Consider the following 26,187-nt stretch of genomic DNA (forward strand, 5'->3'; position numbering starts at 1 on the left):
AGAGGGAGACAGAGACAGAGAGACAGAAAGACAGAGAGAGACAGAGACAGAGAGACAACAAGAGACAGAGAGAGACAGAGAAAGAGACAGAGAGAGAGACAGAGAGACAGAGAGAGAGACAGAAAGAGAGGCATTAAGAATACAAGCACGCAAAGCTATCAGCAGTCAGGGGAGCAGAGCAGAGGAGGCAATGGTCCTATTCATTGCCTCCAAAGAAGAAAGAGCCCTTTTCTTGGTGCTTTCAGGGTGATGTCCCTTTTCTTTCACCTCTGATCTTGATGATGTGCCCACCCCCTCCACATTCTGAGCTTTAGGCTAAATCTGGGCCAGATATTGGGGCACATTATAAGCCAAAACAGGGAGGGTGGCATAGTGGGTTGAAGGCTGATCTTGGAGTCAGCAAGTGCTAGTTTCAAATTCTACCTCTGGGCATCCTGGCTGTGGGCAAATGGGCAAAGCACCTAACCCCTTAGTACTGCAGGTAAATCAGAAATTTGCCTGATGAAGCTACAGGTGAAATGTGTTGGCCTGCATAGGTGGCAGCAGTTTCCAAAGGGGGCGTTTCTTATACAGATGAAATTTTCAGGCGTCCCCATTGTCCCCCTCCTCCTCCTCCTCCTCCTCTTCCTATGAAAGTTTCTGTATGTCTTTGGTCAGAAAGCCATCCCTGATCCAAGCATTCTTTCATATTCTCTTAAACTTTTTTATTCCTGGGGCAACGAACCCTCCCCTTCTGATGAGGCCACTCACAGTAACCAACCTGAGACATACAGCCAGGCTTCTCATAATGTCTAATCTCTTTCTGCGCTTTAGCAGACTTGGAGTCAGGAGAACCTGGGCATCTACCTGTCCTCATACAGGTACTAGCTGTGCAACCCTAAGCAAGTCCTTTAACTTTTCTCAGCTTCAGTTTCTCCATCTGTAAAATGGGGACCACAATAGCGCCTACCTCTCAGGGTTATCTGAGGATTAAACGTGATCATGTCTGTAGCTGCTCTAGAGACATTAGCTATTATTTTAAAACGAATTTAAATGAGATGTTAGGCACAGTCCAGGTGCATTTCACTCAGCAGATTCTTCCCCAGTGCTTCACTGGCTAGCTTTAATATAGCACTTTAAGGTTTACAAAGTGCTCTACGCGTGTTATCTCATTTGATTGATCTCTCCTTGTGATTATTCATTGAAAAATTGGACTCCTGTTTAAGAGGATTTGAGGCATCAGGGAAAGCACAGAGAGCAATTTTTCAGCCTAGGGCTTTTCAATCTAGGGAGCTGCCTAACCAGCAAGCTCAGAAGCAGCATGGCAGCTTGAGTGGTGCATTTCAGTTCTTGGGCCATCTGCAGCTGTCTGTTTGTTCCTTCCAGTTTATAAATAAAGCTGAGCTCTTGGGGTTTCCCAGGTTCTTTAGAACTCTTGGGCAAAATCCATCTGCCACTGTCTTCTCCACCAGAGGAAGTGATAGATGGCATCGGAGGAGGGGGCCCCTGATAAATGAAGACCATACATTACTGGTACCAGACAAGGGACCTCTTAGGGGAAGGAGGGACGTTGTACTCAGGGAAGAGATCAATGCTTTTCTTTCTCCGTGGAGGACAATACAGCCTTCTACAGAAGTAGAAAGGAGGGATGTTAGGCAGAGGGGAAAACTTCCACTTTATTACAGCTGGGAGATCTGGGGATACCTCGATGAGTGAGGTTGTTGCTAATCCCCTTTTCCTGACAAGCTTTCTTTTTTCCCTCTTACTTGTATTTTTTCTTAACCAATTATTTGTTAGCTATTTTTTTATATGCATTTTTTGGTATGGTTTGAAATTCATGGGATCAGAGAATCTCAGAGGCCATAGAGACTAGCACCCTCACTTTACAGTGAGTTTCAAGTGTCTTGTCCAAGATCACATAGATAGTAAATGGTAGAGACTGGAATGGGAAAGCCAAGGGACCTGGATTTGCTACTGACTCTCTGTGTAAACTTGGGTAAGTCTCTTCATTTCCTCCCAGGATTCGAATTGAAGTCCTCTGGTGCCAAATTTAGCACTTTTCCTTTAGTCCCATGCTGCTCCAACCTCTGACTGAACAATTCCAGGGCTGGGCTACACTTTACATTTATATATATATATATATATATATATATATATATATTTATATATGTATATATATGTATACATATACATATGCATATACTTCTTATCTCTCACATTAGAATGCAAGCCCTTTGTAAGGAGAGAATGTTTAATCTGTCATGCTTGTGTGCCTAGTTCTCCAAATGATGCCTGGCACATAGTAGGAACTTAATAAATTCTAGTTGATTGATTAGTTTCTTATTGGAGGCAGCTGTGGCATGGTGGGAAAGGGTATTGGATGTAGAGCCCAGAGAACCTGGGTTCAAATCCTGACTGTGACATTTTCTAGCTGTGTGACTCTGAGCAAATCACTTAACAGCTTGGCACTGGAAAAGGAGGGCTAGCAATCACCATATCCCCTCCGTGAGGAGAAGGGAGAGCTGGGTATCAGAAGCAAGAAGTTATGTTTGGGGGCAGCTAGGTGGCACAGTGGATAGAGCACCAGCCCTGAAGTCAGGAGGACCTGAGTTCAAATCCGGCCTCAGATCAAACACTTGACACTTACTAGCTGTGTGACCCTGGGCAAGTCATTTACCCCAATTGCCATGAAAAGGAAGTTGTGTTTGAAATCAGGAAGTGGGGGTCAGGAATAGAGGGTTGGAGTGAGGGAGGGAGAGGTCCAGACTCTAGGCCACGTTTATATAGAACAACAGGCAAACAGGAATGGGATTGGCTGGTTCCCACACATCGAGACCAGGAAAGCCAAGAGGGATGCAAACAGATTGGACATTTAAATCCTTTTCTCAAAATGGCATCCTGATTGAGGGGCAGGAGGAGGACTGGGGGCCAGGAGACCCATGTTTTTAATCCAAATTTTGCTATAATCTATGTGTGGCCTTGGACTGGTCATTTAACTCCTATGACCTTAAGTTTATTTACCTGCAAACAAAACAGGGGTGGTCCAGTTAGTGGTGTGGTGGTAAATATTTAACAACTGACTCTCCAAAAAAAAAAGAGTGCACATGGCATGCTTTTGATTTTAATCTATATTATCAACATTTTCTACATCACTATCTTAAATCTAAAAATCCACAAAACAATAAATCAATCTCTGATTCATAGCATTTGCTGATTTCTGAGGTGTAAATTCTCAGACTGAAAATTTAACTTCTGATTTCCTGAGTCACATGAACTGGCTCCAGCACACTCCCGGGTGCTGTGGAAGGAGCCCAAGATATTCCTTCTACCTAGAACAGTGTAGGCACTTCAGTGTTTGTTATGTGGGTGTGGGGTGTGAGAACCTGATTTCAAGTCCCAGCTGAGCCACTTACTATGTGTGACCTCAGGAAAGTCACTTTATCTCTCTTCTCCTCAGTTTTCCTATATGTAAAATGAGATAACAGTAGAATGAGCACTGAGTTTAGAATGAGAATTTGTTATTGTTCAGTCATTTTTCAGTCCTGTCCAACTTTTCATGACCCTGTTTGGGGTTTTCTTGGCAAAACCCTGCAGTGGTTTGCTATTTCTTTCTCCGGTTCGTTGGACAGATGAGGAAACTGAGACAAACAGGGTGAAGGGACTTGCCCAGGGTCACACAGCTAGTAAGTATCTGAGGCCAAATTTGAACTCAGGAAGATGAGCCTTCCTGACTCCAGGCTTGGTACTCTATGCAGTATGGAGCCACCTAGCTGTCCTGTTTAGAATCAGAGGACCTGGGTTCAGATCTCGGTTCTGCTATTACTTACCTGTGTGGCCATGGTTTAGTTAAGTAACTGTGAGCCTCTGTGAGCCTCGATTTTCCTACGGGTTGGGCTTCATGGCCCCCAAAGGGTCCTTTGGCTCCAGTGCCATGATCCTATGATCTCCAAGGACCCTTCTAACTTTAAATCCTATGAAAACCTGCTTCACCAGGGAGGTTCTGCCCCTCGAAGCATGGCCACTTTGGGCAGGGGAGCATTGGAAAGCAAACATTCCTATTACAGAAGCCACTGGCCTAGGATGTCCACATGAGTCATGCGTGGTGGGCCTCTGGTGGGCTTGGCAGCAGCTAGGCCCACTTGTTCTGAGTGGGTCTGATGTGGGGAGCAGCTCTGGGTCACTAGACTTGATGATTATAGTGAGAAGGTTCCTTAGAAGTACGTCCTCTGCCTTCCAGAGGGACCCCTTCCCACCCTCCACATCCTTGATAACCATCAACTCCATTGAACATGTGCAGGCTGGATTTTCTAGGTGGGATTTTCTCTTTCAATCACTTTGCACATTTCTCCTTCTTGACAACAATCTCTGTCAGAGGTGGTTTCCTTCTGTAAACAAAAGAACTAATCTCCCTCCTCTTTCCCTTCCCCCTACATATACTCCCACCCCCAGTAGGTACTTATTAATTCCTTATGAATTCATAGAATAAATTAAATTAAAGGGACCTCAAAGATCATCTACACCAACACTATTATTTAACAGATGAAGAAAGTGAGATTCAAAGAGGTCACACAAGAAGAATTAGGATTTGAACACGGGTTCTCTGACCCCAAACCCAGCACTAGCTTCTCTTTTCTGAATTGGGTAAGGGTGGGGATTGGCAGGGTTGGTAAGGGGGCAGGGGGCAGGGTCTGAGTTCTGGCTCTGCTAATTACCAGCTCCATGAAAGATGGCTTCCAAAGCATTGAGTTTTCAAGCTGGGACAGGACTTTGATGATCATCAAGTCCAGCCCCCTCATATGACAAGGGAGGAAACTGAGGCACAGGGAAAGTCACTTGCCAAAGTCATACAAGGAGTAAGTGACAGTGCTGGGATTTGAACTCAGGTCCCGTGACTTCAAATTCAGTACACTGCTTTTTCTATTGCATCATTTCTTAAAGCAGATGTCTGACTCTGTCACACATATTTACTCATTAAACTCTGTTCTCCCCTTATTACCTCCAGGATCAAATATAAACTCCCCTGTTTGGTATTGAAAGCTCTGTACAGCCTGACTCCCTCCAATGTTTCTACTCTCATGTTTATGTCTCCACTGTATACTCTAAGGTCCATCTTTATTGGCCCACTTAACATGCTTTGTACAACACACTCCACTCATCTCCAATCTCCATGCCTTTGCACTGTCTGCCTCTGCCTGGAATGCTCCTCCTCTTCACCTTTCCTCTTAGAACCTCCACCTTACAATAAGACTCAACTCAAATGCTGCCTTCTGCAGGAAGTCTTCTCTTCCTAGCCCTCCCACTTTCTAGGGCCTTCTCCTCTAGGATTACAATCCATCTGCTCTCTTTGTATCTTGCATACACGCAATGTCACCTTCCCATCTTGAATGTAAGCTCCCAGAGCTTTCTTTGCATCTCAGCATGTAGCACAGAGGCTGGCATCCAGTATGTGTTTAATAAATGCTTGTTGGTTTAATAAATGATTGATCGATCATGCCCTGAGATGGTTCTGATTATCAAATGAGAAACTTCATTGTCCCCATAGAGACACCTGGCCACCTACAGAGGAAACTGCATTTAAAGGTGATTGTTAGTGAAGGAGAAATAATTGGGATTTTGAGAAACTGTAATTAGAAAATCAGAAAAGGTTAGAGTGTGGCGTTTCTATAACTGTAATCAAAAGCTTGATGTGAGCTTTTCTAATGTTCAGTTAATTAACTCATCATTAGAAGGTTGCTCTCTCAGCTGAAAGAGATTTATCAACTAAAAATGATTCCTAATGAGGAGTTTCAGGCACTTAGAATGGGCAGGCTGGATAGACAAGCTACCTCAGAGAGATGACAATTTTTGTATCTCCTCCCAGCTCAGACATTCTAGGACTCTTGACCTAGGTTATAAGTGGAACTGCTACTATCATTTTTCCCACCTGTAACAAGATTCACAAAATGAGACAGTGGAAAGCAGCAGGAAAAGCACCATCAAAGTGATGTTTGAAGAGAAATTCAATTTGTGGGTGGCTGACCTGGTGTGGGACATACTGGTGTCATCAAGCAACTTTGAATTTTAAGTAATTATTCTTACTAACTAGGCCCTAATTTTAACTGTTTCTGCAGAAGGGGTATAAGCACCCTTTACACTTTGGTGCCCTGAGACAGCCCCTCTGTTACCTCACCCTAGTTATGTTCTAGTTTTAGGTTTTAGGATCATAGTACTCTACCACTGGATGGGACTGTGTAGTCCAATCCCTTTCCCCCATTTCACAACTGGGTAAACTAAGGCCTGAAAAGTATGGTGATCTCTCCAAAATCACAAAGCAAGTAAATATCAAAGCTGGTATTTAAACTTAGGTTCCTTGATACCTGTCGATTGTTCATTCCACAACACCAAGCTTTTTATGTTGCTGTCTTAATGTTCTGGTTTATTCTTATTAAGAAGAGAACTCACATTGTTGAAACACTGTAAGGCATCCAAAAGATTCTTATGGCCATTATATTAGTCTCTATTTTTATTGCCATTTGTCAGTAGAGCTGTTATTGGAAATTATTTCACACTTCATGGGAGACTCTGAGGGCTGTTACAAACAGTTGAATGTGACCACAGTGAGTTTGGGGCACCTTCAGTGGGATTAGCTGGTGCCCAGAAAAACAGGTCTTTTAAACACTGCCAGAACCTCGAGGGACCCATAAAGTCATTTGGTTTCATCCTCCAGCTCTGTTTCTGATATGTCTGTTTGAGGGGAGTTTTCCTGGGGGATCTGTTTATGTTTTCTGCCCAAAGGCACTGTTCTCTGGTGTCCATCAGGGGCTCAGACTTGGAGAGAAACCCTGCAAGGCCCCTTAAAGCTCTGATAGTTAGTGTGGAAAAAGCTTATCTAAGATCTCCTTACTCTATAATTAGGAAAAATATAACTTTATCTAAAATACACCCCTATTTTAAAAATAGTCAAAAATCAAAACAACTCTAAGGTTTCCCCTCATGCCCAGCAAAATGACAAAGATGATAAACATGGGGATAGTCAGAATAGGAGGAGCTCCAGAAAGCCAAGCATAATAATTGGAGGAACCATGGGCCAACTGTTTTGGAAGGTGATTTGAGATGGTGATAAGAAAAGGATGACAATGTCCGTATTCTCTAGCCCAGGGATCCCACTGCTCAACACGTGTCTCTAGGAAGTCAAAGATGGAGAAGTTCCATACATGCAACATACTTATAGCAGCACTTTTTATGATAGTAAAGAGCTGAAAACAAAGTAGATGTCCATTGAATGAGGGATGGCTGAACAAACGGTGGTACTGGTTTGAAATAAATGATGAATATGAATAATTCAAAGAAGCATAGAAAGATTTAGATGAACTGTTGCAAAGGGTAGAACTAGGAAAGCACACACAACAATGGCAACAATGTAAATGGAATGAAGACATTTGCTTTGGGCACAACTGACTAGGAGCCTAGTGGAAAAGAAAAAGAGGATGTATGTGTCATTCGGTAAGGGTTTCTGAAAGAAAAGCAAAGAGACAAAGGCTTGTGGAGTGCTTCTCAAGGGGAAAATAGGAACAAAACAGAAAGAATATCCATCTCTTTTATAAAATCATGGGCCATCAACAATTAGAATGCCCATCCATGAGCAGTCCAGTTCACCACGTATAATGGAAGATTCAGGAAGAACAACAAAATGACCTCAGAGATGGAGAGACTTCATTCTGAATCTCCACTCCTTCTTACTGCTCCTCCCCAGACATCCAAAAGAAGGGAAACATATTCTTTTGCTGGCATGAACAGAACAGCAAAAGAGGTGGGGAAATATGGGTGTGGAACATAGCATGCACCATTGGATTTAGTGGATGTTTTGCTTGGTTTTGATGAACTGCATTTTCCTGCCCTCTTTTTTTTTTATTCTGGGTTAAAAGAGATGGATGTCTGGGGAGAGGAGGAGAATGGATATATAGGGAGATGGAGATGATTAAAAACTAAATCTATGCATACAATGATTAAAAACACAGAATGCAATTATGAAAAAGAACTCATTGTCTGATTACAAAAAGCTTCTCTGTCTTTCTAGGTCTAGCTGGAATCCTGCCTCTCTCATAAAGTCTTTGGTTTGAGGATAGAGAACTGGATTAGAGGTCAAGGGACTTGGACCCCAATTGCAGTTCTGCTATTTAGTAGCTTTAGGACCTTGGACAAGGTCCCTCACTGGGCCTCAGTGTCCACATCTACAAAATGACCATGTGGACTAGATTCATCTCTAAGGTCCCTTCTAGCTCTGGATCCCCTGGCCCTTCTTCAATGACTCCAATGTCAATGACCTTTCCTTTTCTCATCTCCTAGGCTCCTGAATCTATATTTTATTTCTGAGACAATCTCAGAGAGATCTGAGGTCACCTCAGAGGCATCTAGTCCAATCCATATCTAGAAAACCAGCACAACTCCCTCCCCCTACTCCAACTGATAGTGCCTTAACCATCCTGAAATCACTTTGTGTGTATGTGTATGTGTGTGTGCATGTATACAAATAGAAATGTGTGAATATATGTGTGATATGTATACACACATAAATATATGCCTATATGTGCACGATGTATATAGGCATATAAAACACATGCGTATATATGGCCTTTATATACACATACAATTCTAACTTGTACTGTTGTTTCCCCCACTAGAATGTAAGCTCTTTGAGGACAGGAAACACTTTATTTATGTCGTTGCTTCTCTAGCCCCCAGCTCAGGACCAGCACAAGGTAGATGCTTAACAACTGTTTTTTATTTAATTGGGTGGATGGGAATCTCTTCTATTAAACCCCCAACAAGTGGTTAGCTCATCTTGGTGTGATGACTATTGTGGGGGACAAACACCTTACCTCCTCACCTAATGTAACCCATTGCACTCATGGACATTGTTAGGAAATTTTTCCTGACATTGAGCCTAAAGTTACCTCTTTGCAGATACCAGGCATGGAAGTCCTTTCTTGAGCTGTACTGCCAAGCCTTCAAAGTCTTCTGCAGAAGGAACATCTCTGATGGGCTGGCCATGTTGTTCAAACGCCAAATGTGCATTTGCCTAAGAGACTGTTTTACCAAAGGCCCACACAAAACAAGCACTCAGATGAAGGTCAGAGGAAGCAATACAAGGATATCCTTAAGATCCCTTTGAAGAACCTTGGAATCGATTGTGAGACATGGGAGACGCTGGCAAAGGACTACTCAGCATGGTGTGCCTGCACCAGAGAAGGTGCTATGCTCTACGAGCAATGCAGAATTGTGATGGCTCCAAAAGAAACATGAGATGAACAAATTTAGAGCCATCTGCACTCCAAAGCTGGCTTGGACTCTTTGTGCCCAACCTGTGGTAGATCCTTCCGAGCTCTTATTGGTCTGATCAGCTACGTCAGACGCAAAGTATCTTGTCTCCATCATAATGATGTCACATTTTGGTCCTCTTCAAGCATGAAGGACAACAGTCAATCAACCAACCAATCTCCTCAACTTGTATCCATTCACTGTTCGTGGTCCTCCTTTACATGATCAATCCTACCTTCCTCTTCTGTCTTGTTTGATTATGTAATCAGTGTGTGTGTGTGTGTGTGTGTGTGTGTGTGTAAGACTGATTGTAAAGTCCTTCCATGAACATAGAAAATGCTTTGGAGAGGCAGCATGGTACATGGGAGAGAGGGCTGCCTGTGAAGTCTAGAGGACTTGGGTTCAAATCCTGGCTCTTTGTCCTCTTCTTGTGTGACCTTGGACAAGTCACTTAAGGTCTCTAGATTGTGGTTTTCTTATCCACAAAATGAGGGAGTTGGACTAGAATAGGGGTCCTTAGGCTTTTTGTGTGTCATGGACCCCTTTGGTAGTCTGATGAAGCCTATGGACCTTTTCTCAGAATAATGGCTTTGAAAGTATAAAATATTAAATGTTTAGTATTACAAAGGAAACATTATATTTAAATTAATTTTTTTGAAATTCATTTTCAATCTATATAACAAAATATGTTAAAATATATTTTCATATCAAAATATAAAAAAACTCCCAAGTTCATAGACCTGAGGCAAGAAACCTTTGTTTAGATGATTTCTAAGATCCTTTCCAATTCCTTTGATCCTAAAAGTCACTTAATTTACCTTTTCCCAGTTTCCTTCTCTGTAAAATGAGGACTAGATGGTCTTAGGTCTCATCCAGCTCTAAGCCTCCCATACTGTGTTTCTTTGTGCATCTGTTTCAGGACAAGCAAGATGGAGATTGATTGACAAACTAGGGATACTAGGAGATTTTTTTTTTAAGAGGGGAAATGATTGAAGCTTTTACAATCCTAGAGGGGGTGGAAAAAGAAAACACAGACGTATTCATTGAATTGCAGAATACTATAAATAGGCACCTCACCCACCTGAAGGAAGCCAAAAGGTGTTGTTTTAGGAACAATGAAAAGGGTGGTCAGTGAATGTAACCCAACTAACATTAATACAAGGCTGTACAATCTTCAAGTACAAGTAGGATCAAAGAAGACTGAAAAAACTCCAAAGGACAAAAGGTCCTGCCTGGGTTATTGAAAGAGTGTTGGTGGGGATGTGAGATCTTGGGCAATTCATGTCCCCTTTCTGGTCCTCAGCCTCCTTCTCTGTAAAATGGCCCAACTGAATGATCCCTAAAGTTCCTTAATGCTCCAGCATTTTAAAATATCATTCTCTATCATGAAACCTAGTGGTGGGTAGGCTCTCCTCAGATGTCTCTTTATTACTCCTGTCACAGATAGAATCCTGACCTGGGGGTGTTACGGCAGTCAAGGGGTTAAAATAACAGGAGGTTTGAGGTGATTTAGGCAAGTCTGGGTATGAATCGGATCAAGGTCAAGCTTACCAAGCCTTCAATAGCCTGCTGGTGGGTCTGCCTGCCTCAATTCTCTCTCCACTACAATTCATTGTTCATTTGGCCACTAAAATGACTTTCCAAAAGCACTCGTTTGATCATGTCACCTCCCTGCTCAAACTCCAATGGCTCCCTATTGCCTCCAGGAGCAAATACAAAATTGCCTGTTTGGCATTCAAAGCCCTTCATAACATAGCCCCTTCCTACTTTTCTAGTCTTCTTACACATCCCCCTCACCATACATATTCTTTGATCCAGTGATCCTGGCTGCCTGGCTGTTCAACCAACAGAACACTCCATCTCTTGGTTCTGGGCTTTCTCTCTGGCAGCTGCCCCTGTCTGGAATGCTCTCCTTAAATTTCCATCTTTTACTGGAAGCCATCCCCAACCCCTCTTGATTCTAGTTTCCTCTCTCTGTTAATTATTTCCTCTTTGTCTGTGTAGCTTGCTTTGTATATTTACATGTTGCCCTCCCTTCTAGATCGTAAGCTCCTTGTGGGCAGGGATTGTCCTCTGGCTCTTTTTGTATCCACAGGGATTGACACAGTGCTTGGCACAGAGCAGGCATACATGTTGATTGATTGGTTGATAAGGTCTCTAAGTGTAGATGAGAAGCCAAAGGTGATATTCTTTGTTCCTTTCCCAGTCTGTGGTTGGTAGAGAACATGCTGAGAAAACCGAGATTCAGGGAGGAAAGAGACTTAGGATCACAGAGTCAGAGCAGAAAGGGACCTGAGAGACTTTTTAGTACAAACCTCCCTCATTTTAGAGACGAGGAAACCGAGGTCTATCAAAGTTAAGAGACTTGCCTAAAGTCATACAAGTAGTAAATATTAGAAGAGAGATTTGAACCCAAGTGCTCTGACTCCAGGGTCAGTTGTCTTTTCACTGTGCTATGTTAGGAATCAAAAGAAGGGAAGGACTGGAGCATACCCTTCCTATGTACAACATCTGGACTTGGTGGCCCAGTGGACAGAACTCCAGGCCTGGAGTCAGGAAGACCTGAGTTCAAATCCTGCCTCAGACACTTGCTAACTGTGTGACCCTGGGCAAGCCACTTAATCTGTTTGCCTCAGTTTCCTCATCTGCAAAAATGGGGATAATAATAACACCTGCCTCCCAGAGTTGTTGTGAGCATCACGCGCAATAATAATTGTAAAGTGCTTCGTACAGTGCCTGGCACATAGTACTTGCTATGTAGCTATTAGCTATCATTATTAATTGTCAAGCACTTAATATAGTGCCTGATACATTGTAAATGCTATATAAGTGTTAGTAGTTATCATTATTATTAATTATTATAATTTTGGGAGGACTCTGAGAACCGGGGGAAACAGCAGAGAGATTCAATAAGAGAAGGGATTTGCAGAGGGGCTTGGGGGAAAAAGGCAAACAATAAAGGAGTTGTAATAGGAAGGGAGGAGGAGCTTGGGGGCTTTGCCCAAGTGTGAATGGAGGCCCCTCAGCTCTGAAGTCGGAGGATCTGGGTTCAAATCCTGTCTTTGATGCTTCCTTTCAGTATTACCTTGGGAAAAACACTTAACCTTGCTGGGCCTCAGTTTCCTCCTCTGTAAAACAGAGTTTGACTAGAAAGCCTCCGAGGTTTCCTGCACCTTTAGGTCTAAGACTGTGACTTGTGTTCAATAGATGCATATCCTGAGCCGAGCCAACATGGGGCAGCCAGTGTTGATTTCAGGCATGTTGTAACAAAATCGTTGACATCTAAACACGAAAATAAAATCTAAGAAACGCTTGGTATTTGTGTAGCATCAAGATGAACCCCTCCCCCTGCCATCCATTTCTGTCCCCGCTGATTAGATGAAAGAATAATCAGAAAATGAGATGGGAAAGAGCACCAGGGGTCTGGAAACCAGGCAGGTGGGGCGGGGCAGGCTTTCCTGAGCTTTTATCTTTCTCCCTTAAGTGGGCGTCAGCATGTCTCCCACCGCTGTCGGAGCCAAGTGTCAATCACTTGGCTAAGGAAGGCAGCTGCCCTGATCTGATCACACAAGGACCAGAGGGATGGCAGGGGCTCCTTTACACTGATCAGTTTCATGAGCATCGTGGGAGTTACCGTGGATGGCCATGGCACGGTAAAATGCAGGCAAGACGCCATTCTGCCTAAAGATGGGGCCTTCAAATGATCCTGGAGGTTGGCCTTCTTTCTTTGATTGTCCTGCTACACCACCCCGATATAACCTCACATTTCTTTTCCATTCCCATCTGTAATAATAAAGCAACTTCAAAGGCCGCCTGCTTCTCGTTTAAGATTTAATTCAGGTCGTTGGTTGTAGCTCATTCTCCTTCCCCCAACTAGACTGGAGGGTTGGATTTCCATCAGAGAGAGTCCTCTAGGCTTAAATGCAGGCTTTGCTCAGGGACCTGGGGAGCAGGAGACCTGGGTAAAGGTCCAGTTACTCTACTCATTTGATCTTCACCTCTGTCCAACTGGCTGAGCCTCCATTTGGGATCTCATTTGAGAGCCAACATCTCTTTCTTACCACGTACCCAGCCCTATGCTAGATGATACTATTGGGAAGACAAGAGAAGTAGAAGGCAGTGGTTCCCACCCTGTGGGTCACAGAGCCCTGAGGACCTAGGAATTATTTCAAGGGCTCTGAGAGTCCACACGCACACACATAAATGTTAAAATGAATAAAGTAAATCTTAACTTCTCAGTCTCAGTTTCTTCATCTGTAAAGTGAGGGTATTAAGACTAGATTGCTTCCACGTCTGAGTCTATAATCCTATATTGTCTCTCCCCCGAACTTCAAAGAATGTAAGTTCATTGAGGGCAGACACTGCTGTTTCACTTTCATTTTCGTTTCCTGAGAACCTAGCGTATTGCCAGGCACAGAGTAGGTACTTAATAATTGCTTGTTGATTGATTGATCCCAGAGCTAAAGCTAGAAAGGACCTTAGAGATCACCTGGGCCCAAGGGTTCTTCATCTTTTTTTTTGTATCATGGACTCCTTTGACAGTCTGGTAAAGATGATGGATTATCTTTCTCACAATAGTGCTTTTGAATGAACAAAACAAAATATATAGGATTATAAAGGAAACTGATTATACTGAAATACTGTTGTACATTTGAAAAATTAAGCTCACAGACCCTTTAAGAAACCTTGATTTAGTCTAACTCCATTTTACAGATGAGGAAACTGAGGCTCAAAAGATTGTGTGACTTACCTATGGTCCCATGGGTAGTAAGTGACAGTGACAGGATTCAAACAGGTTTTGTGACTGCAGGTTCATCACTTTTCCCTCTAAGCCAGCATGTGCTGCTTCTATAGGCCAAAGACAATGTCATAAACTATATGTATCATTAATTTTCAAATATTTACAGGGCTGGACATGATTAATAATACAAAAATTCATGAACTGGATCCAGAGGTGATTTCTCTCATTGAAATTTTTCTTAATCAACAGATATTAATGGCGTCTACTAGGATGTGGGAGTCCATGAATGTTTTTGAAGTTAAAAAGGAGTCTGTGTACCTGCCAAGGAAGTCAAAGACAGGAAGAATGGCCCCTATTGACCCAAATATTCATAGCAGCGCTTTTTGTGGTAGTAAGGAATTGGAAATGAAGTAGATGCTTATTGATCGGGGAATGGATAAAACATATCACGGTATATGACCGTAATAGAGTAATGAGAGGCAGTAGGAGCTCTAATTAATTTCATTGACCAATCTTGGTCCTCAGATATTTCCTGAGCTGAAACTCCCAGTAGAGAGTTAGGGGCCATAGGTGTGGAATACTGGTTAATTTGTGAAAGGAATTCACTTTGTTGGCCAGTTTTGCTTAACTGTTTTTCTTTGTTACAAGGGTGGGTTCAGTGTACCCAGGGGACATATTGCAAAGTAATGTAAAAAAAAAAAAGATATCAATAAAACCTTAAAATAAACTAGTAGCAAAATACCAAGACATTTATATACCTAGATGATAGATTTAAGACTGAAAGGAATTTCTAGGGTCATCCAGTCCACTCACATCTAGAGAGGTTAAATAATCTTCCCTGGGTAACACAAGGTAGAGAAAGGATTTGAAACCCAGGTCTTCTGGCTTCAGATTCGGGGCTCTTTCCCCTGTACTACAATGTAGCTCTTCATTGTTATGTGTCCCCCTTCCTCCTTCCGGGGAAAGGGATCAAGTCTGATCAGACTGCCTCATGGGATATGCAAAAAATGCAATGCTGGTTTTGAATTTTGAATTCTGGCTATCCCATTAAATGACCCCTGTATGACTCTAGGCCAGTTACTTCACTTCTCTCTGGACTTCAGTTTCTTCGTCTATGAAATTAAAATAATGATTCTTATGCTTCTTTTCTTATGAAGTTGAAGGGTTAGTGTTTTATAAAGTACTTTAAAAGCATGAGTTATTCATATTTATTACTCTCAACCCTAAATGACTACTTTACAAGTTCATGGGAGAGAGTGTGAGGATGACCAAACACATTTTCCTCCCATCTACTGGAAAAATCCAATCTAAATTAGCAAGCATTTATTAATTGTGTACTACATCTGAGACCCTGCTCAAGGCAAAGCCACAACAGAAAATTAAAAAGCAATCCCTGTCTTCAAGGCGGTTATATTCTACTGTGGAGATGCAAAATGTAAGCACATATGTTCATATATATGGTAATTTGAAGAGAGAGAGATGGGGGTATTAACAAATAGATCAGAAATGACTTCCCACAGGAAGTGATGACTGGAGTCTTGAAGGATGCCAGAGATTTTATGAGTCAGAGATGAGAAAGGAGAGCTTTCCAGGCACAGCTTGTGCAAAGGCAAGGAGGCAAGAGATAGCATGCCAAGTTTGAGGTAGAGAGTGTGTAAAGGAGAATAATAAATGTTACATTTAGTAGCATTAGGATAAGTACTGGTGCTTTCTTTTCTACCAAGGGATGGGTCACAGCAAGGGGTGGGTTATACTTGTGCCCAAACTAATGTCATAGAAATCATAGAGTCATCTTCTGTTTCTGTACCTAAAAATAACAATAGCTCCTTAGTTTTGCATTGAATAAAGGGTACAATAGAATGTTTACTCAGGAGACAAGAACTGAAACTTCACACCATGGACAGTACCTTCATTTTCATATACTAAAACCCCCAGACTCTATTTGTTTCACATTTCTTTCTTTGTTAATGCTCTTTTAAAAGCATTTCTATTACTCACCAAAGATTCTTCCAATGAAGAGGCAGCCAAGCTGCTCACTAGCTGGAGTGCTGGGCCTGGAGTTAGGTAAGACCTCATTATGGGTATGATGAGCCTAGAGAAGAGACAACTCACAAGGGATTTGAGAATTGTTTTCAAGTATTTGAAGTGCTGTCATAGGCAAAAGGGATAAGAATTGTCACTTGGCCTCAGAGGGCAGAATGAAGGGCGCAGTGACAAGTTAAGGCTTCACTGAAGGAAAACTTTCCCAACAATTACAATCATCAAATGGTGAAAGGGACTGCTTTCAGAGGTGGCAAATTTCCCTTCTTTGAAGATCTTCAAGTAGAGGTCAGATGACCTCTTGTTGGTTGTATTGGAGCGAGGACTTTTTAATTCCCATTCAACCCTGAAATTACATGATTTTATGATCCTGTGATAAAAGACTTAAAAACAGACAGTATTGTATGACGGGAGGATCATGGGCTTTGGAGTCAAAGGATCTGGGCGTAAATCTTGCCTCTGTCACCAATTAGCTTCACTGGGCCTCAGTTTCTTCATCTATAAAATGAATGGGTTGGATCTTATGGCTTCTTTTGTCCCTGCTTGCTCTAAACCTATGGTGCTATGATGAGATGATGACTGAAATAAGGCCTGGTATGAAAGAGGTCATTGGAAACCTTCCAAAAATAATTGAAGTGGAGGCATGGGGATAACTGTCAGATTTATGTGTGTTCACAAGAAAATGAGAAGACAAGCTGTAGAAACGGTAATAGTCATATCATTGGGAGTCTGGTTGGGAAAGAAAGGAAAATTAGAGGTTGACTGGTCATCAGAAGGCATAATAAGAGAGACCCAGGGATGATTGAGCTGGAAATAATGAAGGCTTAGAAGAGGGAGAGAGAGAAATTGAAGATATTAGAGAAAAGGGATATTTGTGGGTGTGAAGTCCTGGAGAAGATGGAAGAAATTGGGTCTGTGGGACCTAGGTTCATAGCTCCAGAGTTAAAAGGATCTCAGAGACCAAACCCCTCATTTTACAGATGAGAAAACTGAGGTCAAGGTAGTTAGAATGATTTGTACATATAAGTAGAATGACCTAGAGATGGGCTTTAGCTTTAGGAAAGAGAGAACACTTGAAGGAAGGACAGGCAGATGGATGTCTGGATAGTGATGTGTGGAGACAAGGATGAAAATCCTTGAAGGAATTCCTGCTGTGTTAGAGTAGGAGGTGATATCATCCACTGAGCATGAAAGGAAACTGAGTCATTGGAAAATTCACGAGAGAGGACGAGGTCTGAACTGATGGCTCGATGCTGCATTCTAGACAGTAAATCAGAGCTGGCTTTGCGGACTGTCGTGCAGCAGGTGGAGGCAGATTGAAGCTGACAATGAACATCTAATGGGCGGGCCTGTGACTTCCTCTGGCAGTGCCTTAGAGGCTGGGAGCTTTGAATGTAGAAAGTGGATGTTGGAGAGGATTGAGGTGTGACGAAGGGCAGGTGCAGCAGAAGTTCAAGTGGACTGGAGAGGGATGCTGTAAACTACCAAGTCTGAAGCAGGAAAAGAATCCAGTATAAGCAAGGTGGAGCTAATACCCTGAGTGAGGGAGGAGAGAGTGAATGATGGCAGGGACCCGTGCTAGAGGTGGTCGGGTCTGGGGGGTGCGGCAGGGAAGCAGGAGAGATCCAGGGAAGGAGATGGAGACCGGGGCAAGACGAGGGAGTGTCAAATTGGACAGATCTCGGGGCACAGGCTTATTTGTCAGTGATGTTACTGCGTCGTTTTTCAGTCATATCTGACTCTTCATGACCCCTTTTCGGGTTTTCTTGGCAAAGATACTGGAGTGGTTTGCCATTTCCTTCTCCAATTCATTTGACGAATGAGGTAACTAAGGTAAACAGGGTTAGGTGACTTGGCCAGGGTCACACAGCTGTAAGTATCTGAGGCCAGATTTGAACTCAGGCCTTCCTGACTCCAGGCTTGATACTCTATCCACTGTGCTACCTAGCTGCCCTGCATAGGCTTGTAGAATAGTAGAATTAGAACTAGAAGGGATCCTAGAGGTCATTATACCCACTCCCCTCTTCCATTTTACAAACGAAGAAGCTGAGGCCCAGAGGTTGTGACTTGTCCAGAACCACACAGCTAGTTAGAAGATGGAAGCCAGATTTGTGCCCAGGTCATCCTGACTCCAAGTCCTCTGTCTTATCCACTTTCCCATGCTGCCAATGCCTGGTGATGAAGAAACTCCTTCCTGATAAGTGGGAAATCATAAGAAAGTCACTCTAGGATTTACCTGGTGGGAGGCGGTAGGACGTGGGATTTAGAGCAAGAAGGAATGGTGAGCACCATCTATTTCAGCAGTTCTTAACATCTTTTGTCCTACAGACCTCTTTGTTAGCCTAGCTAACCCTCTGGATTGCTCCTCAAAATGTTTTAAATTATAACATAAAATAAAATAAAAATAAAAATAAAATAATAAAAATATACTAAATAAATATATAAATATAAAATAATAAAAAATATAAAAAATAAAATGGTAAGTCAAATATGTGAAAATATGGTTATAAAAATATTTAAAAAACAAAATGAAACAAGTCCATGGACCCCAAGTTAAGATTCCATGCTCCAGTTCAACCTTCTGTTTCATAGATGAAGAAATTTGGGTGGTAAGGGATGAAGTGACTTTCCCAGGTATAATAGACATTGGACTTGAATCTATGCCTTAGTCCTCAAAATCCTCATTCTCTCCATCGTTCCTTTCTGAATTCTGAGGTGTCTTGTTGAACGCTATTGCCTAAGTCAAAATACGTATATATTTCTCATAAAACCCCAACTACCTTGTTTCAGGGTATAGGAAGTGATGGTTAATTGAATTTTCTTGTTAACTAATGATTATTTAACCAGGAAGAGAAGCAACATAGTATTATGTGCAGACAGCTGGTTATTGAGTCAAGAAGGCCAGAGTTCAAATCATGCCCCTGAGCTGTGCTGGTTTTGTGACCCAGTCCCTGGCTTCTCTGTGCTTCAGACAACACCAGAAGACTCCGTTACTTGTGGCTTTGAATGGATAGATAGAGCATCTTCATTGGAAGTTCCCTATACTTGTTAAATCATTGGTCCAGACCAAAAGAAAAATCAGCCAGAAAACTTCGTTGTTTAAACCCTCACTGTAAATCCTCCTAAAATGTCTAACCCCTAGTAAGAAGACTAGTGACTAGCACTTAATCTGTCTCTGATGATGAGGGATCTTATAACCCCAGAGCCAACATAGATAACATCAGAATGATGTATTGGAAAGACAGAGACCTCAGAGTCAAAGGACCTGACCTTGAGTCTGGTCTCCAGAAATTAGTAGCTCTAAAAATTTGAGTGAAACATTTGACCTCTTAATTGAATTTTACTCTTCCCTGTGGAGAGGACAGAAGAAAGAGCTATCATTTCGGAGTCAGAAGACCTCAATTCAAAATCTATCTCTGATGATTACGGACTTTGTGATCTTGGGTAAGACCTCCCTGGGACTCAGTTTCCTCAAATGTGGAAGGATGGGGTTGGGCTAGAGGACTTCTGAGGCCTCTTCCAGCTCTAAATCTATGATTCTATAGTCACTTACCTTTCTTGGGCCTCAGTTTCCTCATCTGTTAAATGAGTGGGTGCTTGAAGACCTTCCAGTTATCTAACCCCTGTACGGAAATGGCCTCACTGCAAATCTCATCTGAAGTGACTTACCCTAGCCATCACCCCCTTGAGAACTGTTCTTGGATTTATTTTTATGAATTATTAGTATTATGCAATATCACCATGATTTGTTATGCTTTCACTAAAGGAGTTTCAGGACCTTTTCCCCATTTCACCTCAGAGTACAGAGTAAAAATGTCTCCTCTCTCTTTAAGAATGAACCATTTTCTCTCTACAGATATTGTCCCAGGCCAGAAAATAAGACACATTAGCCAGTTAGAATTTGGCAGTCACTTGTTTTTCTTTTAGGTAGAAAGGGAAATAAACAATTGGGGCGTAGCTCACTTGGAATGGTTTGGGGATAGGGAAGGAACACTGCAGCCAGTAAGCAGCAAAATCAGCATCTTTCTCATTGATTCCTTCCCTTTTGAGGCTCAGAGGGAGGAATGTCAGAAAGTGGGTATTTAGGCAATTAATGGAGAGCCACTCCTCACCTAGGATCAGAGAGGGAGAAGAGGAAAGTGTCAGGACTCAGCGTGAAAGAGTCAGTGACTCACCAGTCCATTCCGTAATCAGAGGCGTCCGTGGGCATTATTCACCATTCCCAATCGTTGTCATCTTTGACAGCAACCTGCACAGTATAGGAGGGAGTGGGCAGAGTGCCAGGGGGCAGTCCACATCGCTTGACCCTACAGTCCTCCATGTTGGTCTATATAGTTCAGCCAAGGTGGATTTTCCACATCCTTCTTCCTAGAGTTTTCTCCAATGCCAAGTTCAAACATCATGGGTCCTTGGGAATGCTTGTAAAGTCTGCTCAGTTGCCATAGATACTTGGAGCATACTGCATCTTTCTGCGAACCCTCATTAACTTGGAATGCCAGAAAGGCAAGGGTTACATATACAGATTGCACAGGTATGTACAATGCTGCTTTATTTTGTATATGCCTCTGTGATTTCGTGGTTTATTGCCCCATCCCCCACTCTTACCCTTACAACAGCAGGGACTGTTTCATTTCAGTTTTCATATAATCGGAGTCGAGCTCAGTGCCTAGCAGGTGTTTAATAAATAATTGTTGGGGGGGGGGGGAAGGAACTAAGTACTATGGAATTATAGTGGTCAAGGTTGGCCCCAAAGAAAATATGAGGCAAATGACCTTCCCTTCCTTCCTGGCCCAACTCAGAGACCATGAGAATGGAGTATTACATAATACTGTTGGACTTAGTTGAATGCATTTCTTAGTTTTACTGAACTACTCTCCCCTTCCCCTTTCTTTTGGTATTGCCACGCTTAGACCAGTGACTGGCACATAGTAGGCACTTTATAAATATTTATTGATTGAATGTTTCTTTTTTATTCTTTGTTATGAAGGATGGCTCTCTGGATAGGGGAGAGATGTGATGAGAAATAGAGATAATGTAAGAACAAAAGTTATCAGAATTTTTAAAGATCACCTAAAGGAAGTTGAACTCTGGATAATGGAGGGGAAAAAACCCAGTGGAAGTCTGGGAGAGGGGATAAGGTGTATACACCCTCCCTCACAGAGGAGAGATAAAGATGAAAACTCCAAAAGCAGAATAACACATACATCTTCAGACAAGCTTTCTGCCTCAGTACTTATTTTTTTTATTAATTTCTTTCATCACAGGAATTCATTCTAGGGCTGGGTATGGGAAATGATTGTGATGCAAAGATAAAAGTCAGTAATAAATATACTTTAAAAAAAGACTGTGAAATCGAATCGGACTAAAGGTAGCTATATGCCCTCACTGCAGAACGCAAGAAATCATCTGGGATTCCCACATATGCTGATGCCTTCTGTGTAAAGCTTTGGGGCTTCTATGTCCCTCGGTGCCTCCACACACTCCATTTCCAGGAAAAAACCCAACAACAACCTGAGCCATTCTCTTTGGTCAGAGTAGGAGATTTATGTGGCTTTCACTTTAGCCAGTTAATAATTGATAAGGCAGGGCATATTAAAATTGAACAGAAAGAACCCACAGTGCAGGTGTCCTGGGAAGGTTGCCTAAATCAATAAACACTCATGAATTTTGAGTGCAAAAGGTTGAACTGAAAAAGAAAACAGATTTAGACCCCCCATTAATATTTGAAATGTACTCTCCACCTTGAGAACCAGGCTTTAGATACTGGAGGGTTTGTTTTTTTTTGAATCACAAATCTAATCTATAAATCACATTTTAAAAATATTGGATCACATATCCAAGTTCCCCTGCATGTTTATGTATCCATTAATCCAATCCTCATGCCCTCCTTCCCCAAAATGGAAAGATTAATTCAAATAGAGTTTTTTAAGGGCTATTTCCTGAGTAAAAATAAAAGGGAAAATCAGGAACTTCTTCCCCCTATATTTTAAAAAACAATAAGCAATGTTAGGGTGCTCAGAATCCAGTTAAAAAATGAAATATTTTGGCCAAATGAGAAGTTAAGGACACACACACACACACATATATGTGTATGTGTATATAAATACATACACACATACATATATGTATATACACACATTTGTTGTTGTTGTTCAGTCATTCTCAGCTCTTTGCGACTCCATGGGGTTTTCTTGGCAAAGATACCAGAGCTGTTTGTCATTGCCTTCTTCATTGTGTCACCATTTTATAGATAAGGAACTGAGGAAAATAGGGGTAAAGTGACTTGCCCAGAGTCACACAGTAGCAAGCACCTGAGGCCAAGTTTGAACTCAGATTTTCCTAACTCTAGGCCTGGTGCTCTACCCACTGCACCATCTATCTGCCCCTAATATATATACATACAAACATATACACATACACACATATACATTTATATGTGTGTGTACATATACACACATGCATATATACATACATATATTAAACCAAGCATTCGGCAATGTTCACTTGAAAGGCAGCCTTTGGTAATATTGACTCTATGAGACCTATTTTTAACCCAATAAAATGAGGAAAAACAGACTGTGGAAAACAGTGAAAAATGTGGATCCAAGAGAGAACAGATGTCTGTTGCTGAGGAAAGGAAACCAGCACATATCCATAAAGAAAGAAAAGACCCCTCTTCCTTCCCTTTCCCTATGCAGAAATGCAACTACTGTCTTCCAGTGATATATTGGACAACAGTGGAGCCAAGGTTACCCAGTGGTGACCCAATCTTACAGAAGCATTCCCCCAAAGCATGCCCTACGTCACAGTGAAGAATTTGGCTATTCTCTTCCTACCCACAATACACCCAATTTCCTAATGTGTGGGCATAGGAGAGAACCTTTGTTAAAATGGCTTTGGGAAGCTTCAGTCTCTGCCCAAGTACATTGGTGGTCCCACATTTTGTTTTGCCATCAAAACTAGCCCAATGAATGCTAGCTGTATGACCCTGAGTGAGTCACTTAACCTCTGTTTGCCTCAGTTTCCTCATCTGTTAAAGGGGAATCATAACAACAATTACCTTCCAGGTTGTTGTGAGGATCAAATGAAATTACAATTGTAAAATTTTTGCACAGCATCTGGCACATAGCAAGTGCTATTATTATTACTGGGCATCAAGGTGGCATAGTGGATAGAATGCCTGGTTTGGAGTCAGGAAGACCTGAGTTCAAATGTGGCCTCAGACACAAACTGTGTGACCCTGGGCAAGTCACTTAACCCTATTTCCCATTCTGTAGAATGAACTGGAGAAGGAAATGGCAAACTACCTCAGTATCATTGCCAAGAAAACTCCAAATGGGGTCAGAGAGAGTTGGGCATGACTGAATAACAACACCACAATTATTATTATTAAAATAGGCATTTTTTTTAAAAAAAAAGCTCATCAGAACTGAAAAAATCAAAATACCCCAATAAGCATGAGCCCATTTCTAATTTTACAAAGTCAAATGAGGAATATTCACTTCTCTTTGATTAGACCAATTTTCCTCCTTGACTGGATAAGGAATGTTTAATATAAGTCTCTTTTTTCTCACCCTGACATCTAATCAAGTCCAAGGTAAAACTATTACGATTGGTAAAGAAAATAATTTTATACACTACCTTCCCTTTTCTCTTTAAGTAATTTTAAAATTTTAGAGAACCGCTTTTATGTTTCATAAGTTTGTGATTCTGAGTAGGACAACATAATCTGATAGACTGATGGTCAGCCAATCACTGTAAAATGTTCTGTTTCATTGGAGGCAGAGGAGGGGAAGAGTATCTGGTGAAGAGAGCACCCTGGCTTTCTTCACCACAAAGTCAGAGACACATTTTGTTTACATTATTGTGAACTAGGTCCATCCGGTGATCTGCTTTGTTTTTACTTCAGTGAGGGCTTTATTTGTTAAAAGAGCATTTGTGTTTTACCTCCGAATTTGGCAGACAATTGGTTGATGAGATTCATAACCATTGGGTTACTCCGATGTTTGGATATATGGGAGTTCTTCACCACTTCTTTGAATACCACCTGAAGCATTTTGGATCCTGAATGACTGAAAGGAGTTCTGGATCACTAAGAATTTTGCTGAGCTCTGAAATGCCTGCCATCCCAGGCATGACCCCTCTTATGCCACACATGCCTCTAAAGTTCCTAGTCATGCCTCTAGGAAAACCAGGCAAAGAACCACACTGGGCTCCCCCAGTTCTCTGGGCTTCTTCCTCCCTTTGAGCTGGCTCACGTTCCTTTAGAGCCTTCAGTCTGTTCTATGATCTCTCCATCCTTAGATTTTCTTTCGTATTTTCACTGATGTCCACCAATCTTAACTAGGCCCTTGGTTATATTTCTTCTAGCATAGTTCTGGCATCTTCATCACAGTCCCATTTATAAGCTATGGCAGATCAGGAGCCAACTCCTCCCAGTGGGCAAGGATTCTTTCATTTGACACTTGTAACGCTGAGCAGAGTTGAGGTTCATGTCAATGGCTCTCTCACAATCTCTGCTAGCAGCGTTGGTTTTTGTAGTTTCACAAACATGCTGGTTCTTTTGGCACACAAAATGGCCATGAGGATTCAGTCTGACGGCCTTGGTGAGTAATTCAATAGCTTTCTGAAGTTCACCGCTATTTGGGACATCAGTGGCCACCCCCCCCCCCGCCCTTTCATCAGCCCCATCCATCATCTTACTTATTACCTCTACAGGTTCATCTCCTCTTTCTTGAGGGAAATCCACAGCCACCTCAATCACTCATTCACTGTTCATTTCTCCATCCCTTTCTTGCCTTTCTAGTACTTCTGGCTTTGGAGGTTCCTCTGCTTTCTTACTTTCAGGTTTTTTTTCCTTTTTGATTCTTTCTTCTGATTAAGTTTTATGTGTAGCAGGTGGTATTTTTACCAGCCATCCTCTCCACCCACTCTGGTCCATGTGCAGGAAGTCTGGGTCCTGCTGGCAGAGCCTGATGGAGCCCATTAAGCTTTCTGCCATCCATGTTTGGAGGAACCAGGGGCCAGGAGGCTAGATACTATATTAAATGAGTGGGCCTTACAGAAACCACTTCTGAGCCAACAGAAGAAGACACAGAGAATTTTCCCATCAAAGAAGATGCCAGTGAAATTGATCTTCCTTATTGTTTTCCCAGTTGGGAAATATTTATTAAAAAGAAGAAAAGTCTAATTAAGGTGCTTCTACTAAACATACCAATATAGCACTTATGACCATTTGCTATTGCTAGAAAAGCAAGGAAATTCTCCAAAACCTTTCCAGCCCTTCTGATTATGCTTCAGTAGAAGCAGGGAACAAGCCTTAATATTTGATTAAACTAAACATTTTCTAAGATGTCAAAAGAGATTTCCTTTCTAATAGCTTCTAGACTTACGGGCCAGACCATGAGCATTGCTGATACTGGCGCAGGCCTATCATTCACAGTTCATGTCTGTATCAGAACAGTCTCCTTTGAATGGTCTGGGCTTGGAATTCCAGAAAAGTTAAAATCATGGGGTGGGGGAAATTTCTCCAGTGACTGAACTTTTTTAAGGCATGAGAAATTATGGCCATTTAAAAAATTTTATTTACATCATAGGAAGGGACCTTAGTGCCCTTAAAGCCTAGCAAGGTTAAATGAATTGCCCAAAGATATCAAGATGTGAGTGTCAGACGAGGGTTTGTTTCCAGCTTTTCTGACTCTGAAGGCAATGCTACTTGTATTCTATCAATCACTTTCATTTCTAAGTATACTACTTTTCCATTGCTTACCAAGGAAGCTATCAGAAAGTAAGGAAGGAAGGAAGAAGGGAAGGAAATAAAGGATGGAAGGAAGGAGGGAGGAGGGAAAAGAAGAAGAAAGAAGGGAAGGAAGAAAGGTAAGAGGAAGGAAAGAGGGGAGGGAGGAGAGAGAGGAAAGGAGGAAAAGAGGACAGAAGGAAGGGAGGAAGAAAAAGAGGGAGAGAGGGAGGAAAAAGGAAGGGAGCATGGATAAAAGCAGGGAGGGATGGAAGGAGGAAGGAAGGAAGGAAGGAATGAGAGAGGAAAGAAGAATGGAAGGAAAAAAGGAAGGAAGGATGAAGGAAGGAAAGAGGCATAGAAAGAAGGAAGCTTGGAAGAGAAAAGAAGGGAA

The 26,187-nt window shown here is 42.0% G+C and overlaps 1 pseudogene; it reads right to left on the bottom strand.

Moving 5' to 3' along the window:
* Positions 1-25,043, bottom strand: part of LOC114042915 — a 195,476-nt pseudogene extending 170,433 nt beyond the window's left edge.
* Between the last annotated feature and the right edge of the window lie 1,144 nt (positions 25,044-26,187).

This window comes from Vombatus ursinus, unplaced genomic scaffold, assembly GCF_900497805.2.
Source record: "Vombatus ursinus unplaced genomic scaffold, bare-nosed wombat genome assembly UNPS02014768.1, whole genome shotgun sequence".
NCBI lineage: Eukaryota > Metazoa > Chordata > Mammalia > Diprotodontia > Vombatidae > Vombatus > Vombatus ursinus.